Source organism: Psammomys obesus, unplaced genomic scaffold, assembly GCF_907164565.1.
Source record: "Psammomys obesus unplaced genomic scaffold, mPsaObe1.curated_primary_1811, whole genome shotgun sequence".
NCBI classification, from domain to species: domain Eukaryota; kingdom Metazoa; phylum Chordata; class Mammalia; order Rodentia; family Muridae; genus Psammomys; species Psammomys obesus.
Window position 1 is genome coordinate 3,568,483 of NW_026586550.1, and position 7,981 is coordinate 3,576,463.

Genomic DNA, 7,981 nt, shown 5'->3' on the forward strand with positions numbered 1-7,981 from the left:
GCTTTGGCCTCATCATTAACCATGTTCCCTAACAACACTGAGTTTTCCTTCTCTCTTCTCCAGCTGGTATTGAGTCAAGTGTATTCATTTATTTGAAATTTTTTCCCCCAGATTTCCTTCCCTTTCTTTCTCCCTTACAGTCCTTTCCTTTGCTTTTGAGTTCAGGACTCAGTATGTAGTCAATGGTATATTATTTAAACTTGTGATCATCCTACCTCCACTACCCAAGTGCTGGGATTTTAAAATGTAGAGAAATGGTGAAGAAAGATAACCTTCTGTTATTGACAGCCACATAGCCAATGAATGTTTTTGATTCCTAACTTCAAATAACAGTTGACCCTCGTTAATAAAAAAAATGGGAATTATAGCTAAGAAAGTTAATTTTCGTTATTTTTTCTTTTGTGAACTGCTACTAATCCCAATATGCAACACTCACATGAGCTTTTGATAATCTCTTGAAATGATATAAGCCCAATTTTAGATCCATTGTAGCTGTTCAGTAAGTAGTTCAATATGTACATAATGAGACTTACCAAAAAATGTTTAAATACAAGGTAAGTTTGTACTTTTGTTTATTATAGGAAAGATGCAAATGTTTATGCAATTTAAATTCATGGACAACAGAACCTAAAATTTTTTTGACACAAAAATTGAGGAAAAAAAGTGTCTTTTTTTTTTTTTGTTTGTTTGTTTTTTGTTTTTGTTTTTAATACTGGAGAATTCGTCAAGGAGGCTCACTCCTGATGGCAAAGTCTCTCATTCCCAACATATTTACTCTCTTGGTTATGTTATAATTCTTAAAGAGAATGCCTTGTGGTTTTGCCGACTTCTCTTCCCTGTCTCTCCTTGCTGTAGCCATGGTCAGCCCCTCTGTGTTCTTCGACATCTCCGTCAATGTCTTGCCCTTAAGTCATGTCTCCTTTGAGCTGTTTGCAGACAAATTTCCAAAAACAGCAGAGAACTTTTGTGTTCTGAGCACAGGAGAGAAAGGATTTGATTATATGGGATCCTACCTTCACAGAATTATTCCAGGATTCATGTGCCAGGGTGGTGACTTCACACACCATAATGGCCCATCTGTGAAGAGAAATTTGAGAATGAGAATTTCATCTTGAAGCATACAGGTCCTGGCATCTTGCCCATGGCAAATGCTGGACCAAACACAAATGGTTCCCTTTTTGTTGTTGTTGTTATTATTTGGTTTTTTTTGAGACAAGGTTTCTCTGTGTAGCCTTGGCTGTCCTGGACTGGCTTTGCAGTCCAGGCTGGCCTCGAACTCATAGAGATCTGCCTGCCTCTGCCTCCCTGAGTCTGGGATTACAGATGTGCACCAACATCCCTGGGTTGGTTTCCAGTTGTTGTTGTTGTTTTGTTTTGTTTTAATCTGCACGGCCAAGACTGAGTAGTTGGATGGCAAGCATGTGGTTTTCAGAAGGTGAAAGAAGGCATGAGCATTGTGAAAGCCATGAAGCATTTGGGTCCAGGACTAATAGGACCAGCAAGAAGATCACCATTTTCGACTGTGGACAACTCTAATCCTTTTGGCTTGTGGGCATCTTACCCATCAGACCGTTTCTTCTGTAGCACAGGAGGGCTCCCCCAACCCATCTGCTCGCAGTACCTTGTAATATCTGCTCTCACTGAAGTTCTTTGGGTCTATATTTTCCTCTTTCCTCTCCAAGTCTAGCTGGGTTGCAAGATTAAGTTTATGATTAGGAATAAAAAATACATAAGAAATAAAAAAGAGAATGGCATGTTTAAAGTCTCTTTTCCTATGAAATGAAAATTCAAAGGATTCTGTTTTCTAATTAGAGAAACCAACTTCAGTAATTTGTGAAGTTATTGTAGCAATAACCATATATTTTTTTTTCTCTGCTCCATTTGAGTGCTTTAGTAGATATTTGTGTGTAAAAAACTAAACTAGAGATATGAAGGACTTACTCATATCAGAGTCCAGAAGGCTGAGGGACTGAGACTCTTATAGCCCTCTGTGGTATTCCTTGTCTGACAGAAGAATTAAGGAGCAGACAGGTGAGTCAGATGGAAGACCTGTGACTAGCCGGGGGTTCTGCCCTTACATTCTTTCTTCCCTTTTAAATGGTGTTGAGAGTGTGTTCTCTTCTATTAGTTCTTTAGTTTTAACGTTCCTGACTGCTGTGGAGGTCAAATGATAGATTCCTCTGCTGACCTCCCAGGGCAGGCTTTGGAAGTTTGAGTTTACTCTGTGTCACCAGAAGGTTTTCTAAGCAGATGTGCCAGGGACAAGCAACTTAGCATTGCAAAGGCAGAGGGGGAGAAGCCTTAGCCTTGAAAGCAGCCTCTCAGCATCAATTTGATTTCACTCAAAGACAAAATGCATTCTTTCTGTTGCAAAAAAAGAAGAGGGCAGGGAGAGCAAATCCATTCACTCCAAGCTGCAGCCTTTCTTTTGTTTAAACTGAAGTCCCAGGAGACAGTTAAGTGACTTTAGTAGAGCTGTCAGAGTCACACCTGAAGCAAACACATTTTTCAACTTCCAACATTGCATTGGCATTCTGTGTTTGATGGATACCTTTTTCCCTCTTGACTGGGTGTAGATTTATTATCTATTATTATTATTATTTCTCTAACTTAATAGTTAATAGTGAAATTAGTAGATACACAGAATAAAAATAGAGCACAAGAAAATCTCAGCCTTTTACCCATAACAGAATTGTAAGTCACTTGGGTTGGAATTTAACTGTATTGAAGTTAAGCCAGAGAGAGAGGAAACAGCAGAGATGAAAAATGAAAAGGCTGGCCATGTCCCGCCTGATCAAAGAGGACGGCTGTGTTGTGGGATGTTCTGTGTTTTGCAGACCTGGGGACTCTGTGGCCATCATCGGCTGTGGCATGCACTCCACCCCTGAAATTGCCCTACCAATTTGAGGAATCATTTTTGTGCCTATTTTTAAACTCCTAAGGACAGAGAAAAGACTCAAGGAGGCCAACTGTGGTAGTTTCCTCAAACCATTATTGTTACCAAATCCTATGGGTCCTGAAATAACTTTACCATTTGAAACTGCCTAACCCCTTAGGAGACTTGGAAGCTGAAAGGGAAATGATTAGTTTCTTCCTCTAAGTGTTGTCACTGGTTAAACTGGGTTAAAAGTTGGTAAATGTGGGGACTTCAGAAATAAGCTACCCTTTAATAGAAATTCTATAGGTATTTTTGTTTGTTGCTTGTTTTTGAGGGAGAGACTCCCTTTCCACAGTATTCTTGCCTCTGTCTCCTCCTGACTGTTGGGATTACAGCAGTGAGCTACCAAGCCCAGCTGTAATTCTGCAGTTCTATATAGAGTTTTTAGTTTTCCAAATACATAATTGGTTTGTGTTTCTTAAAAAAAAAAAAAAAAAAAAAAAAAGATTGTTAATTTCTAAGTCTTAAGAAACTCAAGTATTAGAACAATATGCTTAGTTCTCTAGACAAAAGTCATCAGGACTCTAAACATTTAATTTAGTTTATTATACCCTGCTAACCAATATCTTAGTATTTATTTTTAAATCTTTCTGCTTGATTGTAAGAAGTGATAACTGGATACTCTCTGGTTTTGAACTTTTTTTTTCTAATACATACATTGTGGCCGAATGTGGCACTCTCATGGTTGGCTGCTACATGAACTTGAGTAATACTGACTTAGGTTGGTTTCTAAGAACAATTTAGGTTGGTCATTTCTCTGGTGGAAGAGTAGGCTCTGTTTCAGCTGTTGGAAATTTAGCGTTAGCTTCTTAGATTAAGGTGCATATGATCTCAGTAGTTTAACTTTTGGGCTTCATTTTTCTGAGGGTGGGGTAGAAACTGTGATTGATGTATGTATTTTGGAAGCCATTCTCCCAAGGATTGAATTGATGAAATACAGAACTTGAGAATATAGGATGCTGTGTGTGCTCTCTCTGTGTGTGTATTGTGACCTTTCACAATATGATCAGAGTGCATAGACATAGCGACAAGGGCAGAGCTTTGAGAGAGAGAAAAGTAGACTCCAGGAGTTTTATTTTCCTCCCCTGTTACATATTTTCCTGTAACTTTCCTAAGAAGTGGATTTGAGGTCATTATGAGTGACATCTTTTGTTATCCTCCCTCCAGATGGACACACCAGCCTTAATATTGTTACAATACGTACTTCCAGAAAAATTCTTTTTTTTTTTTCCTTTCCCACTTTTGTCAGCCTTCAAATATTTAATCAATGCAGAAAGAGGATGGGGAAAACTGCTTTCCAAACGTGCTGTGGTGAGAGAGAACCTATATCTGTGTTTGCAAATGAGGCCAAAGAATTAATGGTTTCTAGGAATTCTATCATTAAATCAAATTATTAACAATCATCAACTGTGTCCTCAAGAGGGTATTTTCATTTGAGAGTATGTTTATTTTTCATACAAATTTAGGAGTTATGGTATGACAGTGTGGCTCATGTTTCATAGTGTCATGTTGAGAGCCCAGGGGGATTAGTTCTTTCTGGAGAGGGAGCTGGTAAAATAAAAGCTTTAGTGAAGAGATAAAACAGAGTGGGGGTGGGGCTGCTTTCCAGACAAAGCAAGTGACAGACTCATCCAAAATAGCCAGGGTAGGAGACTGTGGACCACCATGCAAGCCACTTAAGGATACATGTGTCCAAAAGACTTTGCAGAATGAATTGAGTCTAAGCCTAGAGGAACTTGTAGTGCTGCATGAGGAGTGTGTGATAGGTCCTTTGTGTGTGTATGCGCGTATATGTGTGACTATGGTGTATGTGTCTATGTATGTATGTATGTACGTGTGCATGTTATATAACTGGGTAAATCATCTTCTCCCCAAGGGATAAACTGAATGGCTAAAGTTCTTTTAGAAAGATGTAGTAGGGATAAAAGTAAGTGAAGTCATATTTCTTCAGAAATGAAAGCAAAACGACTAGACAGACACCAAGGCGTGTCTAGCTTCAATCAAGATAGTCAAAGGCACTCATCTAGGTTTTGTCTTTAAGAAAGAATTTATTTTGTGGCACGATTACAGAAGTTATCAGCGGGTTCCAGGGTGTTTTTGGTTTGTGGCCAGGCAGAACTATAGCAGAAGGGCATCAAAGGAAAGGTGCTCACCTCATGGCAGCCAGGAGTTAGGGAGGTGTGGTACAGCGGGAAGATGTGCGTTTCATACTTCTCCAGTGACTTGTTTCCTCCAACTAGTCCTCCCTCCCCAGAGTGCATTCAGCTATGAACTCATCACCGGCTTTATCCTTTGATGAACTAGTGTTCTCATGATCTAATCGCCGTTCAGTAGATCCACCAGCTGGGAAATGGGCATTTAACACACAAGCCTTTTGCTGGGGGTTACTGTATCCAAGCCATAACAAATCCTGTCCCTGGCCTTATGCCCATTTCTTAATGCAAAATGCAGTTTACTAAACTGCAAGTCCTGCCAAACTCTCAACACTCCCAACATTATTCAAAAGTTGTAACCTAAAATCCCTTCTGAGAGTCAGGCAATGAACTTGTTTTTTGTTCATTTGTTTTAGTTACATATGCTGCACATACAGTGTCCCAGACTAGGCATTTCCATTTCAAGCACAACGAATGGGGCATAGAGCTAAGCAAGCGCAAAACCCATCAGGGTAAATGTTAGGTCCTACGGCTCCACGCCTGGAAGCCAGGCATGGTGGGAGTTACAGCGTCCTTGCTGCCTGCAGCCCACACGACTTCCTTCCTGGACCGTGTCTGCTTATGTCCTCTTTACCTTCCCAGAGTCTCTCTTGCAGCTCTGCCTTCACTCTCACAGCTTTTACAAGGTGAAGCAATGTTTTTTAAAGGTCTTTCCTGACTAGTCTTGAGCCTGCACTGGGTGGGCCTTTGCTGAGTCCCAGGGTTCCTCAGGCATCTTTCCTGTCCTGACCATGGCAGGACACCTGGCTTCCTTTTATAAGCCTAGGGCTCCTCAGCACCAGTGCCCTCCTGATCTGCCACTTTAACATGCTCCTTTGCTGGTGCAATTCCAAACATTGCAAATCTTTCTAATCTGTTTTTTGTTCATATTTTCACTGTAATTTTGGCTAAAAGTAGCCAGCAGTACTCATGCCACAGCCTGAATGTTGTCCTGCCTTGGGATTTCCTCCATCAGATTAAGTAGTCTATCAATTTAAATTCAGCCTGATGTTAATACAAATATTTCAACACACAGGAAAAAAAATGGCTACGTTCTTTGTCAGAATGTGACATGCATGGCTTTTAGTGCAATTCCCAGTAGAGTTCTTAGTCCCATATAAGAATATAGTGATGCTTTTTTTTTTTTTTTATGTGGGCATTCTAGGTATTCTCCATCTTCAAAATTTTCCAAATTGCTTCCACAGATCAGTTCTAAAGGCCTGGACTCCACAGTCAGGTATATTGTCATAATAAGGACCCTGCAAGTTGGTACTGATTTTCTGCATTAATTTTTTTAATCACTATAATGTACATTATGTTGGCAAATTGTCATGTGCTGCTTGAGTTCACTGAGAAGCTGGACCTGGACGCAGGGTTATCCCCCTCCATGTGCATTTCAGTCTCAAACATGTTTGTCTCAAAGTGTCTTTCAAGGCTCCTTGTCTGGGGACCCAGGCTTAGCTCATGTTAGGTGCAGGAGGCTTTCAGGACAAAAAGATTGTTCTAGATTGCCTTAATTACAGAGGCAGCCAGATTGGGATGGTCATAATGATGGACTAGCTTAAACTACCATAAGGACCTAGGTTCATTTCCTAGCACTTTTGTGATAGAGTCTGGATAATATTTGGAGGAACCTAGGTTTAATTCCCAGAAGGAATGGATAGATGGATGGATGGATGAATGAAAAGGTAAAATTAACCACTCTAAAGTTATAATACTCTGACTCTAAGTCTTCTTTCTCTGGTGTCTGTGCTATAACAAATGATAGACAAGGCCTGACTAAGTTTTTGACAGAGTCTGAGCACTGATGAAATCAGATGTACAGTGATGGGTGTGCTTGAACTTAGTCCTCATGCTTGTGCAACAAGCATATCATCTCCTGCCTTGATTTTGAGGAAAGGTTTTTTTTTTTCCTACTATGCATAGGAGCTCCACGTTGGTTCTCCAATCTCTGCCTCCAGTTTTACCCTAGAAGTTCTGGGATTACAGGTGCAAGCTGGCATCTGGCTTCTTAGGTAATTTCCAGGATTTAGCTAAGCATATTAGGCCTCTTTGGTATTTTTGGTAAGAGGAGGGGCCAAAATCTTAGGTTATACTTTCCCTATTTTTCTTCCATAATTTTATCATTTTTTTCCCCCTGGGAATGAAATAGAGTTTTGAGTCAATCTTGGCTCATTAATTCTTTTTTGTTTGTTTGCTTTGTTTTTCAAGATAGGGTTTCACTGTGTAGTCCTGGCTGTCCTGCAACTCACTCTGTAGAGTGTAGACCAGGCTAGCCTCGAACTCACTTCTGTCTCCCAAGTGCTGGAATTAAAGGTGTTGAGCCACTACTGCTGGACTCATTAATTCTACATGTTATGTAAATTCATTCCGAATTTATCAGCATGTTGAAATCAAAATTCTTTTATACAGGTGAACTCTCACTGGAGTGCCTAGGGAAAAAAGAGAACTCTGAGAGGGGTTGGCTGGGTGTATGGCTGGCTACCACTCTCTCTTCTAGAGATAATGTTAAGCTTAAACATGATGCTTAGTGTTGTAATCCCACAAGGGAGTAAGGCGGTTGCTGCCCTGACTTCAGTGTTGAAAGGGAAGATCTTTGTTTTGTCCAAAGGGCTATGGATTCTGTCCTGTGCTTCATCACTGCCTGCTTCTCTGTACAGGAGTCTGTATGATTCAGCTGTTTTTCACCTCCGTAGCAGTGATCAGCAGTGGCAGATAGTATAATTTTAATACATAGTCCTTATTTTTTAAAAAAATTTTGAACATTGTGTTTTCTCATGTTTTATTCTTAGCCTTGTTCACAATTGGCTAGTCAGCAATAAAGATCTTTTTTTTTTCATGAGTTTTTTTT

The 7,981-nt window shown here is 40.0% G+C and overlaps 1 protein-coding gene across 4 annotated transcripts in view; it reads left to right on the forward strand.

Annotated features, from left to right (window-relative positions):
* Nhsl1 (NHS like 1) overlaps positions 1–7,981 on the forward strand; it is a 216,178-nt gene that overhangs the window by 95,991 nt on the left and 112,206 nt on the right. The gene's annotated exons all lie outside the window — the stretch shown is intronic.